Source organism: Eptatretus burgeri, chromosome 6 (assembly GCF_056783735.1).
Source record: "Eptatretus burgeri isolate ZD-2024b chromosome 6, Ebu_testis_v1, whole genome shotgun sequence".
Classification (NCBI taxonomy): domain Eukaryota; kingdom Metazoa; phylum Chordata; class Myxini; order Myxiniformes; family Myxinidae; genus Eptatretus; species Eptatretus burgeri.
The window spans coordinates 100,935,421-100,954,400 of record NC_140966.1 but is presented as its reverse complement, the minus strand read 5'-3'; the positions used below and the strand labels follow the sequence as shown (position 1 = coordinate 100,954,400).

Below are 18,980 nucleotides of genomic sequence, written 5' to 3'. Positions count from 1 at the left end.
CCCCCAAAATTTGCAAATGTTCTCCGTCTGAATACCCAGTGATGATTATATCATCGATGAGACATTGTATCTTTGGTATTCCTGCCAATACCCGATCCATGGTACATTGCCACACTGCAGGAGCTGATGCAACCCCAAACACCAGTCTGTTGAACTGGTACAGACCCTTGTGTGTATTGATTATTAGGTACTTCTTGGAGTCTTCTTCCAATTCCATCTGGATATGAGCTTGCTGTAAATCAAGCTTGGAGAACTTCTTTCCACCTGCCAATGTTGCCAGTATATCCTCTACAGATGGTAGTGGATATTGATCCACCTGAAGTAAGGAATTTATCGATACCTTGAAATCCCCACAAAGCCTAATATCTCCATTTCGCTTCACAACGAGAACTACGGGTGAAGCCCATTCACTCCATTCTATCTTGGAGATAATACCTGTTTGTTCCAATTGTTGACGCTCAGCATCTATTTTTGGTCTTAATGCATATGGAGCTGGCCTAGCCTTGTGAAGCACTGGCTTGCTGTTTATCTTTAAGCTCAACCTTGCTTTATTGCCTCTCAGAGTTCCAATTCCATCCATGAAGACTTAGAGTACTGCATGAGCAAGTGTTTCAATTGAGCATCAGTCGATCCGGAAATGGTTGACTTGACATATACTAACTTGAAAGTGTGCCAGTTGAGCTTGATCTTTTTCCCAACAACCAGTCTATTCCAGTCTATTCCCAACAAGGCTGGGCCCTGAGTGTCCACAACAAACAAATCCAGCACATAGGATTGCTGATTGTACTGGAGCAGCAAACATAGCTTACCTTTTGGTTTTATTTGCTCACCGGTGAAAGTACGAAGTACAGCTGCAGTGTTCTGCAGTCTCAGATGTTTGTACAGTTTAGAGTACTTGCACAATAAAATGACGGAGACTGCTGAGCCACTGTTGAACTCCATACATATATTTCTCCCCGACACCTTCAGGTGAATCCAGATGATGTTCAGCTTCTTGACATGGGTGGTTCCAATGTTAGCTCCAAGTGAGTCTTCCTGGTCACTGTTACTGTTGATATGACTCACAGTATGCACATTTGTGTTCGTTTTCTTACTCGGCTTCTGGCATCTTCTTGCAGTATGACCCTTCAAGTGACAGTTATGACACTCCTCGTGCTGGAAATAACAAGTATCATGGTTGTGTTTCCTTCCGCATCAGAAAAAAGACCCCTGTAATTTCCATCATTCTGGGCACCAGACGACTTGGAAGGTGTGGCCCCAGGTTTCGTAGTCATCTTGTGGACCTCGGTCCTCCCTTATTCGGTAACTCCACAGAGTCTTTTGCAGGAGTTTCCATGGCAATCACGAGTTCAACAATTCGCCAGAAACTAAGCTCACTTTCCGACGACAGGCACTTCTGAATCCTCTCACTTGTCAATCCGCAGACGAGCCTGTCTCGTTGTGTGTCATTTTGATTGCACCAAAGCCACAGTGCTAAGACACCCTTTTCAATTCAGCAACAAAATCACAGATCGATTCTCCATCACGCTGATCACGTTTGTGGAATCAAAATCACTGTGCAATTATGCTGGGTTTTGGGCAGAAGTGATCCTGGAGAATTTTCACTAATTCCCCAGAAGGTTTTGTGCATGGCATGTCTGGTTCAGTGAGATTCCAAAACAGCACATGCATTTTGCTGCCAACTATGCTAAGAAATGCTGGCACCTGTCTTTCACCAGCAATGACATTCACCAAAAATACTGCTCCAGCCTCTCTGAATGTGCTAGCCAGTCTTCCCGCCCTTCATTAAATGGCTTGATGCTACCGATATCACCTGCCATATCTTCATGACACCACAAATGGCGTTCATTCACAGTCTGAGTTCCACAGGCCCCAACGTTGTCTTCTTGTTCCAGTGAAGCTCAATTGGCCTTGGACTTGCACAGCAGCTTAGTGTAGTTCAAATGACATTACCACAGCAAATAAATAACATCTTATCACCAGTTTATTATGTATGCGATAGGATTAATTGAACCTCGACAAAATCATGACGGGCACAGGAAATGGTGGGCCAGGAACTACTTTATTCCACACTGCATATCAATATGCAAGGGTGTAAATACAACACAGTGCTTGTGCCATGTTTGAACAAAATGGGACCATGCATGTCTGAGAAATGGTTGGGGACACATTTAAGAAACAAAATCGCCACCAGTTAGCCATCTTGTATCTGATCTCAGTAAAAAAAAAAAAGAGGTGCATATATAAGCCATCATTCTTTATCTATGTGCCAAGTTTGAACAACATTGATAAATGCATGTCTGAGGAATGATTGAAGACTTGTTCAACATCGGGTTTTTTACAACTAAAATGGCCGCCAGTCGGCCATCTTTGATCACACTGCGAAGCAAAATGATGTCCTGATGTTCACCATCATATGATGTCTTTTTACCAAGTACGAATAAAATCAGTCCAAACATGTCCGAGATGTGGTTGTGGACACACACACGCACACACGGACATGAAAATCAAGACCAATTCCATGAGCCCCCATTTTGGATTAAGTCAAACGGGGGGGCTAAAAATTTAAGCATCCAGATTCAGATCTTTCCCAAAATCGAACAATTTCATCCTTGTCACACACCCAACCTGTCCACCAAGTTTTTTTCCAAATCTGTCAAAAACTTTTGAGATATCATGCTACAAATCGTTTTTGGCCCCATTTCTCAATAGTAAAGGCCCGGTCACACCTTGACGTTTTAGCCAGCGATGGCAACGTATTAAAATGTATGTAAAACGCTGGCTGATGTTGAACTTTTGATGTTTTTTTTTTAATATTCGGACGTATTCATAACGAGTTGGTCGTATGCATAACATATTAGTAATGGACACAGAACGTTTCGTTGTGTTATAGATAACTTATACCAACGAATGCTGAACCTGTTGTTGGCCTACACAACCTATGCCCAACGATAGTCTAACTTCGGCATAGCGCGTTGCACGCATCGCCGACGATGTCGTGACGTAGCCTATTAAAAGGCTGACGCACAACAATTCGAATCATAACTGCCGTAGAAATGGAAGTGTCAACATCGCGGTCACACCTTGGCGATCTTGCCAGCGTATGCCGACCTAAGAAAAATGTGTCTAAAACGTTGGGGCGCGTCAAATACGGTATGAGTAAGTTTGGTATACGTGAGTACAACACTAAAGTACGCTATCATACGTCGTAGTAAGTAGAGTACGTCAAGAAATTTTAAACATGTTCAAAATTTTACGACGTACTCGGCGTATGACACACGTTCCGCATGCGATGGGGATAAGTTTTACACACGATATGCGGACGCTTACACACGTCCACAAAGGCTACTTATAAGCTACTCATAAGTCGAAACACGTCGCGGTCATGTCTTTTTTACGCAAAACTTATTTCTAACTTATGTTTGACGTACTTTGAACCAATTCTTTACGTAGTCCCAACACACATCGACGTATGTAGACGTATTCCAATGACGTCTTCCGGTCGACAAAAAAAAAAATGAATGTGTTTCTAGCTTACAACTGCCATATAAAGACGTGTTCCCAGCGGTTTTGGGAATTGGTTTATAAAAATGCTGCTCATAAAAGGGGAACCCAACAGTGTTTTCGAGTCCTTTTTGAGTCGATGTCCATGTCAGCAGTAACAGTATCAGTATCAGTATTAGTATTAGTATTAGTAGTAGTAGTAGTTTGTTCATGTTGGCAGTAGTAGGTGAGTGTGAGGGGGAGGGTGTGGGTTATGATGGATCGTCCTTATTTTCATTGTTTACAATGAACGATTTAAATTGCTGTCACTCGCCTTTGTTTTTTGACGCTGGGGTTTGGAAATTTGAATCGTTTCTATTGAACGTGCTAAATCGCTCAAACCCCACTATTGAAAGTAGACGCTTGCGCTCAACAATTGGATATTTTTTACACTCAACGACTTTTAAACGGTACCACTCAGCTAGTTTCATTGTTTACAATGAACGATTAAAATTGCTGTCACTCGCCTTTGTTTTTTTTTGTTTTTTTGTTCTTTTTTGACGCTGGGGTTTTGAAATTTGAAGCGTTTCTTCTGAACGTGTTAAAACGCTCAAACTCGACTATTTTAAATAGACGCTGCCGATGGACAATTGGAATCATAGCCAAGCTAGACATCGAAGTGTGAACATCCTCGTCATGCCGAAGAAAAGTTTGAAGAATGCTGCAAATAAGTGTCATGGCCATGACCGTGGATGCTGACGCAAGGACGATCCATTATACCGACGTCTTTCAGCCTATGAGTAACTTAAAAGTAACGTCTGTCGATGTGTGGCAACGATCGCGTAACGTGCCAACAACACGTTAATCATAGGTTAGAAATAAGTTTCGGGTACGCTAAACATTACCTCGGCGTGTCTCAACTTATGATTAACTTACAAGTAGCATGTGTTGACGTCTGTCAACCATCGCAGACCGTGCATACAACTTGTGGCCAGCGTAGCGGAACGTGTGAGTCATACGCCGGCATACGTCGTGAAATTTCAAGCATGAAAAAATTTGAGGACAACCGAAAAGTACAACGTTTAAAGCCAACGTACAACGACGTATGGCAGTGTTTTTCAGCGTGCTCTCAATGTTATCAAAACTTACCCATAACGTATTCAACGTGTGCCAGCGTTTTAGAAAAAAAAATTCAAAAATCGGCATACGTTGGCTAAAACGTCAAGGTGTGACCGGGCCTTAAGGAATCACTTAAGAAATTGTCATATTTGGTTCTGGATCCAGATCCTCACCAAAATTTAATCAATTCGGCCTTGTTACACACCCAACCTGTCCATGAAATTGAGTCCGAATCCGTCCACAAATTTTTGAAATATCCTGTTTACAGACACAGTCAAACAGACACAGAGGGATGAAAACATAACCGCTGCCAACTTTCGGAGGAGCAGCTAATGAACTACATTATGCGAGTGCACAGTCCATATTGAGGCCTTGCATAACCACAGCCCTGTACCCCATAATTTTTTTTCACCACCGAATAAAGTTTGCTCATTGTTTTTGTTCCATTTTGAAGCATATGTAAATCACCTAACTGACCTCTCCTTTTTTAACAGAATGAGAGGTGAACTTTTGAAGAGTATTCAAAGTTTCAAACCAGAAGCTGAGAGTGTAAAAGCTGCCAATATCCTTTTGCTTGGGCACATAGGATCGGGGAAGTCCAGCTTCCTGAACTCCATCAACATGGTTTTTGTTGGACGCCTTGTGCAGCTTGCCATACCTGGTACTAGCAGACAAAGTTTCACTACGAAGGTAGATTTATGATTCAATCAAATGTATGTTAATCTCCTGTCTCAGAATACAATGCACTGTAAAACAGTTTTAATCTTCCAATGACATTCTCACAATGTTGGTAATGTTTTGAAATGTGCCAAGAAAACTGTGATGATGGTGAGTCGAGACTGGTGATTGTTCTTCACTCGTTTTTTTTAATGGAATTTCGTCCACCACAAAGTCAATGGCCACTCAAGATGGGGGCGACACAAAGTAAAGTATACATGTTAATGAGAAAAAACAAATATTTCTACATCCCATTAAAATTGAGGGAGGTTTGGATTGAGGGGGAATCAGGATGCAGGTACGCCTAGTGTTGGCTTCTTGGTTAGGGTGGTGGTCTTGGGATCCTAAGGTCCTGAGTTCAAATCCTGCTTCTTGGTTTAATTAATACCTGGTGGGGTTGGCTCAGCCTGTCATCCTTCTGAGGTTGGCAAAATGAGTACCAGCTTGCTGGGATGATTGATCCATTTGATTATCCTGTGTTGGAGTGGTGACCCATCCAGGATTGTGCCCAATAGCCCAGGAGACTGCTCCGGCAGCACTGACACTCTGTAGGATGCAAGTAAAGAGTGACAAAGTTACGAAGTGTAAGGAAATAAGCTGGAAGAGGACTTCATTGTCTTAATCCTCAGAACCGATTCAAGAAACTGCCAAATGAATAGAGTGATTAAAAGTATGGTCAGGTTGAACAACCTGTGAGACCCTCTGATCACATTCCATTAAAATATCTACAGAGACTGTTCAAGGAAGCAACAGAGCGGTGGATGTGAGAGGCTCGAGGGATGATGCCAACTTCTGTCCAATTAAATGGGAAACATGTCACTGGATTCTGTCAAGGGGGGATAGGGACAGGCCAGAGCACTAACCCAAATATGGCAACAACACTCCATGATAGGTGCCACACTGGTCTTGTCTCGATACATTGTAGCAGCTGGAGGATGGTATCGCCAAGCACAAAATATGCAGCCAAGGCATTCAGAGGCTCTTTTGGCTGTACCGGAGATGTATTTTTCCCAGCTGAGATTTGAACTGATATCCACTCCAAACAGATGGCTAACAAGGAGTTTCTGCAAAGGTGAATAATTCATAGACAGGGTTGGAAAATATGGTGATCTTGAGCTGGACAAAAACAAGTGAGTCTTTGGTTGAAAGTAACGAGCCAGTCATTTCCCCAGTTAGTCACACTTTCTCGGTCCTGATTGAGATTGGCACTGGGTTGGACACGGAAAGGAGAAGCCATGGTTCCTCAATATGTAGTACACAGTGTTGAGTCATCTGCGTAATGATTAACTGTGAAAGAATACAATCAGGCAGATCATCGATACATACCTAGAACAATGTTGGACCCAGCACAGAGCCCTTAGGAACACCAGCATTAATATTATGGGTGACTGTCCCTCTTGTACCACAGAGATTTAGCGATTTGCAAAGAAGTCAGATATTGTAGCCAGCAATTTTCCAGAAATGCTATATTATTTTAGCTTGTGGATGAGCCACTTGTGCCACACTTTGTCAAATTCTTTGAGATGTCGAGAGCAACAGCCCTTGTGGCTTCAACACGATGATCCAAAGCCCTATTCACATGTTCAGTGATTATTGATAGAATATCACCAGTGGACCTTGATCGTCGAAAGCCAGACTGGGCATCATTTAAGTGGTTGGGGTTTCCAGATGAATCCTGAATTGCAACTTGATTAGGATTTCAAACACTTTGCTCATAATGGGAAGAAGGCTAATCGTTTGTATGAGAGAGAGAGGGGCAGAGAGAGAGAGAGGCAGAGAGAGAGAGAGGGGCAGAGAGAGAGGGGCAGAGAGAGAGAGAGAGAGGGGCAGAGTGAGGGGGGACAGAGAGAGAGGGGCAAAGAGAGAGAGAGAGAGAGATATATATATATATATATATATATATATATATATATATATATATATATATAGAGAGAGAGAGAGAGAGAGAGAGAGAGAGAGAGAGAGAGAGAGAGAGAGAGAGAGAGAGAGAGAGAGAGAGAGAGAGAGAGAGAGAGAGAGAGAGAGAGAGAGAGAGAGAGAGAGAGACAGAGACAGAGACAGAGACAGAGACAGAGACAGAGACAGAGACAGAGACAGAGACAGAGACAGACAGACATTTTAAAAGTGAAAATATAATAGACAGTTTGCCTAATCAATGCAAAAGTTTAAAAAGAGGAGGTACTCCCCTTGATAAATATTTTAATGACAACTAAAAGGTTGTTCGCAGCCATATTGGATTAAATAAACAATTTGGACATCATTTTCTCCAAAACCGTTCAACAAAATGAATTGATTCCAATTGTCCATCGGCAACAAAATTCCAATTGTCCATCGGCAGCGTCTATTTAAAATAGTCGAGTTTGAGCGTTTTTACACGTTCAGAAGAAACGCTTCAAATTTCCAAACCCCAGCGTCAAAAAACAAAGACGAGTGACAGCAATTTAAATCGTTTATTGTAAACAATGAAAATAGCTGAGTGGAACCGTTTAAAAGTCGTTGAGTGTAAAAAAATCCAATTGTTGAGCGCAAGCATCTACTTTCAACAGTGGAGATGCAGCCATTTAAATCGTTGAGTGGCAGCCTATGAATAGCAAACCCAACGTCACCGGCAAAGATAAACTGCCCCACGATATGGATAAGTTAGGCTATCGTTGGGCATAGTTTGTGAACGCCGGCTTAACGATAATTATTCGTTGTTATATCGTATCTATAAGTAATCAAAGCGCTCTATGCACATTATTAGTTCATTGTGCATTTGTCCAACCCGTTATGAATAGACCTAAATCGTAAACAAGCTATAGCTCATTGTTGAAAAAGCCCCATAAAAAATTAACCGTGAAGAACTTCGAACAATGGTGAAAAGATGTCTCCTTCCCGTGGACACGCGGACGCAAGGAGGATTCATCAAAACCCACACCCTCCCCCTCACACTCACCTACTACTGCGAACATGAACAAACTACTACTAATACTCATACTAATACTAATACTAATACTAATACTGATACTGTTACTGCTGACATGGACATCGACTCAAAAAGGAACTCGAAAACACAGTTGGGTTCCCCTTTTATGAGCAGCATTTTTATATACCAATTCCCAAAACCGCTGGGAACACGTCTTTATATGGCAGTTGTAAGTTAGAAACACGTTAATTTATTTTTTTGTCGACCGGAAGACGTCATTGGAATACGTCTACATACGTCGATGTGTGTTGGGACTACGTAAAGAATTGGTTCAAAGCACGTCAAACATAAGTTAGAAATATGTTTCGTGTAAAAAAAACATTGCCGTGTTTCGACGGTAATCGATTATCGTCGTGTTTCGACTTATGAGTAGCTTATAAGTAGCGTTTGTGGACGTGTGTAAGCGTCCGCATATCGTGTGTAAAACTTATCCCCATCGCATGCGCAACGTGTGTCATACGCCGAGTACGTCGTAAAATTTTGAACATGTTTAAAATTTCTTGACGTACTCTACTTACTATGACGTATGATAGCGTACTTTAGCGTTCTACTCACGTATACCAAACTTACTCATACTGTATTTGACGTGCCCCAACGTTTTAGACACATTTTTCTTCGGTCGGCATACGCTGGCAAGATCGCCAAGGTGTGACCGCGATGTTGACACTTCCATTTCTACGGCAGTTAAGATTCGAATCGTTGTCCGTCAGCCTTTTAATAGGCTACGTCACGACATCGTCGGCGATGCGTGCAACGCGCTATGCCGAAGTTAGACTATCGTTGGGCATCGGTTGTGTAGGCCAACAACAGGTTCAGCATTCGTTGGTATAAGTTATCTAAAACACAACGAAACGTTCTGTGTGCGTTACCAATGCGTTATAATAAGACCAAGTCGCTATGAATACGTCCGAATCTTTAAAAAAAAACATCAAAAGTTCAACGTAAGGCAGCGTTTTACATACATTTTAATACGTTGCCATCGCTGGCTAAAACGTCAAGGTGTGACCGGGCCTATAGATTTCAATATTTTGGATCCTACAGCATGTGCTGTATCGACGTTGACGGTGGGGTGTGCATGAACTCCAGTGACAATGTTCCTCAGACGTGGATCACTACTGAACGGATTCTGTTCCTGTAAATACTGAAGAGCTGATAGTGTGTCCTTCCATTCACGAGATTGACTTGCCTTGGTCATGTCCTTCTTCTGCTCTCCAGTGTTGTAGTTCACACCTGTGAGCTCTTGCATTGCCTGGTTTATTTCTGCACAGGCAGGCATTGATAGTAGCCATACCAGCCGTTGTTGCTCTATCATTCCTCGCCCTCGTGTGTGCCCCCCGCTGGTCTTCAAACTTCTCATCAGAACTTGTTCGATGATCAGGTCAGATGAAAGACCTGCCCACAGGTGATCACTTCGTCGAACCACATGGAACCCTTCATCAAAACGTTGTTAGACATTGGGATGTTGTGTTTTGAGGTTGGACATCTGCTGCAGATACACCCTCGCAGATTTGGCATACAGGTTGTGGCCCGAGGCTGCCAGGTAAGGCAGCATTTCCTGGATGGCCTGTAGATGTAGTGCCCAGTTCCCAGTGCACTCTGCCCCAATGTATATGCGTAGAATGTCTAGCATGTCCATATACTGAACCCAGAGCGCTGAGGTTCTAGAAGATATCTTTGCAGACTCGGCATGCTTCTGAAGGTGGTCTTTGATTCGTTTCAAGACGTCAGACTTGCATACTTCTTCCACAGACTGGGGTTGGCAGAAGTGTGACGAGGGTTTTGTGCCACTTCAGATATCAATAGCTCCAGCTCCTGAAAAGATGTTACGTGTCATTAGGTGCAACTGCCAGGCTGAATGTAGCACCATGAGATGCACATGCAAGAAGCACAACATTGAGTGCACTCCAGCTTGTGGAAACTGCAGGGGCTCTGGCTGCACAAACACTCCATGTGACAATGATGAGGATGATGACGACATTGTCGAGTTCTAACTTTAATACGCTTGATTTTTCTCAACATGTATAGTAACTTTATAATGGATGTAGTTTTTGAGTTTAATGTGAATTTTCATTTTCATTTCGAAACCTTCGTCAGGCAGATGTTATTGCCCCGAGTGGAATTGTGAATTTTGTCATGTTTCAATGATTTACATAATTATATTGTATTGCCATAGACTTGATTTCATCTTGTGTCTTCAACGTTTCTTATTTTTTTTGCCCAGGAGTCAAAATCAATATCAGGTAAATTTTTTTTTTCGGGACAAAAAATTGACATTTTTGGACAAAACAGCTATAATTTTTTTATTTTACCCTCAATACATTTCACTTTTTTATAATTATTCTTGTATATCAATATACTGACCATAACTAGAAACAATTAGAATGCAGAAAAACATATATTTACATATTAAAATATCAATCTTTACAATTTTCTCATTTTCCCCGAAACCGGGTGGCGGCCATATTGGATTTCCATGATTTCAAGGACTTTCCCTTCAGAGGATCCCTAGGGACTTTTTCTGTCACTGAGGACATATCCAGGAATCAAAATCTGTTGTTTGCTTTTGTTGCAATTTGTGGGACGTTGACCAAATATTTCTGCTAAAATGCCTGTAATATCAGGGCCATTTGACATGAGCCAGTTGTTGGGAATATTGACGCGGAGAATGGATGCGAATGCGCGACGTACAGATGCAAACATACAAGATTTGGAGTGCAAAATGGATGCGAGCACGCAAAGCATGAAGGGAGATTTGGAGCGCAAAATGGATGAGGGCAGGGGTGAAATGCAGGGAATGGGGTTAAGTATGCAGGCAGGCATAAAAGGCATGATGGCGGCACCATGTGGCGGAGCGACCGAACCAACAGGGAGTATAAACTGTGTCCGGCCCACGATGGAGACGGGTGAGGTCGGGACCCGAATGACGCCACCACCATAATTAAAGGAGAAACGTGTAAGGTGAGACACGAGGGGACGACAGAAAAATTAAATGAGGTGAAGGAGATGTAGGAAATAAAAGAGACGAAAAGCCAGGAATTAACTAAAATAATAAACGAGGTGATGGAGACGCAGAAATCAAAAGAGGGGAACGAATTAGATAAAATAAAAGATGAGCACACACACATAGATTTAGTGAGGGACAATGGGGTTGAGCTGGTGGAATGTGTTGAGACCCAGGGCGAGCATCAGAGTAACCTCCCTCACGAACAGAGGGAGACGGTATGCTCCCTCGAAGTGGATTGCAACCAGGTGAGTCCGGTCGGGCCGTGCGAGGTCGAGCGGGTGAGTGATGCGAACGGATCCATGTAGAGTTTTGGGGGAGTAGAGATCCCGGGACCCCTTGAGTTAACATGAATCCCCGATGTAAATGTCCCAGTGTGTGTGGTAAAGTGTGTGAGTGGTGCGGGTGTGTTGAAACGTGCGAGTGGTGTGAGTAACATGGTGTGCGTGAGTGCATGCATGAAAATGGACAACGGACCGATCTAGACGGGAGACATGAATTGCGAGCTTGGAAGGCCGCAAAGCGTTAATTTGGCAACCGTGCCTGGTTCGTGCGACGGCGCGTACGGGGTCCATGGCGCATTTCGCTCATGACCTGCACACACGTGTCTGCGCGATTGCCATCCGGCGCGAGAACGCTCCACGTTATAACGCTCCCATAACAGTATATAGAGTGATAATGATTATTTAATTGGTGAAGTGGTATTCCAGCCCAAATTGGTTGAATTGAAATCCTTCTCCAAAAATCTGAATCTTCATACATTTCTGGTCTATGACCCGATGTGAGTGAAGAATTAAACTTATGACGACATGGGCCACATGGTGTGGCAGACATATTGGATTAAAGGAAAAAAAAAATGGATATCACTTCCTCCAAAACCACTCAACGGACAAAAATGAAAGCTAGTAAATGTCATCAACTGCCCATTAGCCCAGGAGTAATAGGTTTAGACCCGGAAAATTTTTTATAACAAGCTGAAACTTTCAGGAAATGTTTAGAAAACTGTCAGGAATAACATACTAAAAGTCCCCAAGAATCTCCCTTGAGGCTTTTGAGAAATTCAAGATGGCGTCCAAGATGGCCGCCGGCTTGAGATTTTCTCATCTTTCAGGCTTAACACATCATAAAAATGCAAATAATGAGTCTAAATATTTGTTTTTTGGGGCAGCGAATTCAATTTCTACAATATTTTGAAGATTTAATGAAATCCTTATGTAGTTATACATGGGTCTAAACCTATTACTCCTGGGCTCTGAACAATTTTCACCATATTAGTGGTAATACTATAGAAACCTTAAAAAATAGAGTAAAACAGGAATATTCATGTATTGTATTAAATACATTAAAAAAACAATTAACAAAACAATTACAAATGTTAAAACTTGTGAAACATATTTACAACATGACACATGTTCACCCTCAGTCATCATCCTCATCATCAGTTTCTCCCTCAGCATCCAGCAAGGATGGCATTGGTGCTGCATTGTTGCAGGTTTGACCAGTGCACTTTGTACACAGGGCAGAGCAGTGCACCCCCATCTTCCTGCAGCCACATGACACTCCACAGCCATCTGCTCTGCAGCCACAAGAGATCACGTTGAGCAGAGTGTCTGGAGCAATGGGACGGTCAGTGTCAACTGGAGTCAGGATGTCCTCCAGTTTCCATCCCCATGCTGTTGGCTGCAAGGGCCTCCACATCCATTCCTGAATAGTGAGATATGTTCTGAAGGAATGTTGCTTGGCTGCAGCACTTGTTGGATGAATGAAGATCTTTGTGTTGTTCAGAGGTAGCAGTGTGCACACCAGTGAACTTCTCCAAAGCATCACACAAAGGAACACAGTGAGGCACTGCATGCACCCATTTGATTAAAGTGCTGTCTGTTATCCCTCTACCATGTGTCATCCCTCCACTGGTTTTCAGCATCCTCATCAGGAACTGCTCGATTGTCTGGTCGGAGAAGTTGCCAGACCAGAACTCATTGGCTCGGCAGATGGTGAAATACCCCTTTGCAGAGAACAATGTGTACTCCTCAGGTGGCATGACTTGTGCAATGGAGTTCATCTGCTGCAAGTACAGTCTGCCAGACTTGGCATACGGTAGATGACCTGCTGCATGGAAATGCAGGATCATCTCCTGCACACAGTGAAGATGAAGCTTCCAGTTGACAGTCCTCTCAGCTCTGATGAAGTTGAGCATGAGCAACACCTGGTGGATGTACTGCACCCATAACTTCCCCGTTCTGCTCTGTGTGGCAGCTTGATCTAGGTGGTGAGTGAGAATCTGTTGAAACTCTTGTAGACTTTCATCTTCATCTATCTCAGCAGCATCTTCATCTTGGTCCACTGTGTCCTGGTACAGACTGACCAGATGTCCCTTGTTAGTCTGGCTCTCCCAGTCTGACTTGTCTAGCAGTACATAGATGAGGGCCAGCAAGGTCAGAATGTGGGCACGCACTGATCAAGAGAAGGCATGACCTGTGAGCATATGCACCACTGAACCTTTGGCATACACTCATTCCCACAGTTTTTCCAACCCGCTATCTGTCATGATCTTCCCAATGCTGCCTAGGTAGGACATCAGCAGGTGGAAGCCACCAAGTCGCACCACCACTTTGTCCAAGTCTCTGGAGGCAGCAACAATTTCAGAAGCCTTTTCATACAGAGGCTGATCAAATGTTACTGGGCAGATCTTGAGGTTGTGCTTGTCACTTTGTGTCTGTGCAAAGCACAGTGCAGTGTAGATAGTGCTGGGGTTGCTTGGTTCCAGATTTATGAATGGGAGAGTTTCAATTCTGGAGGTTTGGAACTCATCACTTTTCAGAATAGTTTTCATGAAGCCACTCCAAGGCAGACATGGTGTTAAGTTAAACATGTACCCAAGCATCGAAATGGAATCAAGAGCTGATGCTTGCAGTCTGTGAGTGTCGGAGATCTGCAGAGGCTCTACTGTAACTGACTGCAAAGCAGGAACTGCAGGTTTGCTGTATGTCTTGATGGGTATGTGCCCAAAAGTGCCAACTGCTTCAGCTGGGGGTCGTTGCATTGTGTGCTTGACAGGAGACTTTTATACTGTTCCGGGTTGTGTTACACAAGCTATGCCACCCATGGCATGGAAAGTGTTGTGCCCAGTTAGTGTAGCAACATTGAAATCTGCAATATCAAATACACACTGGGTGAAACCGTTGAGGCCATAGGAGGGCTCACCAGCGGATCTGAGGCTGTTTTCAAATCGCTGGACCTCCTTGTAGTCATCTGCAAAACTGATGCTACTGAGGATGTCTATCAGCTCACGAGAGGCATACTTCCGATGTATGTACACTGCTATGGCAAGTAGCACTGGTGAAATGAAAGACCTTGGTCTGCAGGCAGAAATGACAGAATGGGCAATGGCAGTGCATCGCCGACTCACTACGGCAGCATTTTTGCCCTTTGGGTCCAACAACTTGTGCAAGAAGAGCTTCAGAGACTCAGGAATCATAGAGGAACCATTTTCAGTTTCTTCCAAGGTTGGATAATCACCGAGATCATACACTGAGAAACGAATCTCATCACGAATAATTGAAGCTGCCATTTCAATTATTCTTTCATTTTCACAAGCTTTGTCAGCTGCTTGATCTGCCACCCACCTCTCACGAAGTATCCGGTGAGCAGATTCACAGACACTGACTATGCTGGATTTTCCAGGGAGGCTTGTTATAATGATATCATCTTTGTATCGCTCTTTCAGTTTCTGTTTGAAGTACTTGAGAGAATGTTTCCATGTGCTCCATGAGGTCAGGAACTGCATATTGACATTCGTCATTGTCATCTAATTATGCACATAGCTCATTGAAAGCTGAAATCCTTTGAACATCAACTGGTTTGCCAACAGGTTTCAACTTTTGTGGGTTAGAAAGAAGTTCCTGGGCACAGGCACGATGGTATTTTGCCTCTGCGGCAACCAAATCAATGTTTGCTTCTATTCTTTTGGGAACCGCCTCTCCCCACTCATCACCCTCTCTGTTGCCCTTTTCAACACATTGTTCTTGAACTCTATTGTCTCTACATTGCTTGTTAACTTACTGCGTTTGGTTTCAAGTCTGCTGCTAGTAATCAGTACTTCAGAGCAGAAAAGGCAGTGTGTAGTGATGTCAAACAAAGGAGTTCTGGACCGCAGGGTGGGTTGTTCAAATCCCTCATCTGCCGCTGATTTCTCAGACTTTCTCGTCTAAGATCTGATGGCTGATTCACGGGTGTAGGCTTTTCTCTGGGCAATGTGAAGTGTCAGTGACTCCTTTATCTGTAGAAGTTCAGGAAGACCATCCTGTCTCTCAAGGCTTGCAGCTACTAGAGTTGTCCTTCCTTTCGGTCCAACTTGCACAAAATCCTTGACGCATAAGTCCTTACAAATGATGCATGACTCCATCTCCTGCTCTGAAAAGAAAACATTGTATTGTGCATGTCAGCCATATTAAATATTTTGTCTAGCTAAGTTGATTATATAATTTTTACTCACTGTAAATATAAATAAGTTGATCTTATCTTTAAAATAGCCATAGTAATTGATTCTTTGTAACTTAAAATCTATGTTTTGACCCATTATTTTTAATTCTATGATGATTTCAGCTTGAAATATGAGAAAATCTCAAGCTGACGGCCATCTTGGACGTCATCTTGAATTTCTCAAAAGCCCCAAGGGGCATTCTTGGGGACTTTTAGTATGTTATTCCTGACAGTTTTCTGAACATATCCTGAAAGTTTCAGCTTGTTATAAATTTGTTCTGGGTTTGACTCAAATTTGACTTTATACTCCTGGACTATATGTGGTACATAGGGTGGTAAAGATGATGTTATCAGTGAAGTGGTATTCCAGTCATAATTGATTGAATTTAAATCTTAATCCAAAAAAATCGGAAACTTCAAATAACAGATCGATGACCTGATGTGAGTGAATCATGACATTGAGGACATTCATAACCAATGCCAAGAAACTAAGTGACAAATTAGGATGCATGTATGATCGGGGTATATGGGCCAGTCGTGGGCCATCATAGTAGTGTTCAGTTAACGATTGTAATTTTGCTCAGAATGAACGAAGAAAGCAAGACGATGCACTCTAGAAGTGCCGTTCTAGTTAACTATATACATTTTGTAAATTTAACATGTTCCTAGTATTTGGTGTGCCCATTATTTGGTAGTAATCTGTTGTAAATGTTTGTGTCTTGTAAGAAAGTGATAGATCTTGTTATTTTAATTATTGTCCCTAAGAAGGCAGTGCATAATTGTGTCACTAATAACTCAGTATAATTTATATTTTTATCAGCTGTTTCCACCTTTTATCAGAATAATAAATAATAACCACTCTTTTCACGTGGTGAGGCAAATAGGGCTGCCGAGGCAGTTTGATTTCGCTAAAGAGTCCAATCCCTGGATGGGTCGCCACTCCGACACAAGATACTCGAATGGCTTATCACCCCAATAAGCTTGTACGTATTTTGCTGACCTCAGAAGGATGACAGGCTGAGTCAACCCACCTGGTCTTATTTCAAAGGCACGGCAGGGACTCCAACTCAAGACCCTAAGATCTTAAGTTAGCCACCTTAAACGTTAAGCCACACCAGACTTACCTTTTTCAGAACATAGTATAAAACTGACGATTGTTCAAGTCATTACTTGATGGTACATTGTAAGGCACTCGCTATACAACCATTTCTCAAAAAGATTACTCTTTGTTCCACAGCTTGGCTGTCATGATCTTGAATCGATTGAAGGCAGGGCTCTACCTGTGAAACTTTATGATACTATGGGGTTGGAGGCCCATGATGATATGGGGATTCGTGGAGATGACCTTTTCAGCACAATTATGGGACACGTTCGCATCAATTACGTGGTATGTTTGTGTCGTGTTTTGTTTTACTTTATGGAGGGTTAAAGCTCAACAAAACTTTGCAAATTTCAAACAATACATTCCTAAGGTTATGCAACACTTTCCAATGAAGATATCATAAAAATAATTAACAATTTATAACTGACTCGGTTTTGTAATGATTAGAGCATCTGCTCTGAATCTGGGATGTTAGTGGTTCAAGCGGAACTGGGCCGAGTCATAAAAAAATGCTTTAAAAGTGGTATGTGCTGCTTTCTCACAGGATGCTCAGAATCTTAAAAGCATGAAGCATGGATAAACAGCTTTGGTTTGTCGTCCATTGCACAGGCTTGATGTTCCTGATGCCCCCCTGCATTGACTGTCCTTGGAAGGAACTCAATGAGAATATAATCAACAAATAATATCAATTGCCCACTTGGGAAGTGTAAAATTGTTTTGACGAAGAATGGAGAGGATGGAAACCTGGATTTCAGATGTTTGATTGGAATACCACCTTCTCTGTTTAGTATTATTTTCTATAAATATACCAAGCGGGTGCAAGTTGTTACTTATAACACTTAAATAATCTGACAGTATGGTAGAGATGTATTGAGTGCACTTACATTTAAGTGGTGTGACCTAGGTTTGATACCAAACTGAATATAAGTTGTTGAATTGGTGATTCACAGGTGTGATGTTGCATCACAAAATGTGGCACCACTTTAATTATTTTTTTTTGTATCCCTTGTCGAGGCTCGTATGAGAGCTAACACACAATGCACAGCAAGGGGGGGAGGGCATGAGACAAGAGGGGCGGGAGAGGGAAGGACAAAACAGTGGAGAACAGAGACATTAGGAGATCTGTGGAAGGTAGAGGGATGGGGCGGGGAACACGGGGGCATACAAGATGGTCACTCCAAGGACTTTCAGGAACGAAAGCAGGGAATTTGAAAGAGGTGGGTTTGGGGTGGACTCACAGGGGTAGAAAAGATCGAGGTTTTGGATGGGGGATAATAAGAGGTGTTGGTGAACAGCTGTTTTGAAGTCCTGGAGGGAGAAATGGGATTGAACAGAGTGAGGGAATTCATTCCAAAGACGGTAAAAAGAGGAATGAAAGAGTGAAGGTGAGCAGTGATTCGTGATTTTGGAAGTTTACCAAAAGGGGGTTGTTGGCGGACCTTGAGCGTACTGTGGAAATATGGTGGGGACAAATTGCAGAAAGATGGAAGGGGTGGGGGGGGGTGAGGCCGGACAGGAGATGGTAGAAGACAGAAAGACCACCGACCTGCCTGCGATGAGAGAGTGAGAGGCCCAAAGACTCAGCCTCATCACGGGAGATGCCAATGATCCTGAATTCCTTGGTTTCCACAGCACTAAACCGAGAAAGTTGGGAGGCAGGAACAGCAGCCCAGAGGGGAGACTGCAGACGAAATCAGGCTGTGGACAAAAGCTTTGTATGTGGTCAGGAGCTCAGGTGGAGCGGAGGAAGGACTTTGCATGATGGAGGATTCCGATTTGGCGACTGGCTTTGAAGGCCGGGTTGGAAATGTGATCCATTGGAGGCCAAATTTGATCCATTGTTGGGAGAAAAGATCATGGCAGATAATGGGACCCAGAAGCTTGAAAGAAAGGACTTCTTCCAGGGGCTTGTTTAGAAAGTGGATGGGGGGGGGGGGGTTCCAATCGGTCCTTTTGGAGAGACATCATGAGAGAGTGAGATTTGTACGGATTGAAAGACATGTTCCACATGTTGGAGGAGTTTGTGATTATATTCATATCTGCAGAGAGTGAAGAAGCTCCTTCATGCCAGTCTGAGGGATGACAGCTGGTACGGCAGAGGGTGGAGTCAT

General features: G+C 42.9%; 1 pseudogene; it reads right to left on the bottom strand.

The window, feature by feature from the left end:
• Window positions 1–12,918: 12,918 nt before the first annotated feature.
• Window positions 12,919–15,018, bottom strand: LOC147025462 (uncharacterized; annotated as a pseudogene).
• Between the last annotated feature and the right edge of the window lie 3,962 nt (window positions 15,019–18,980).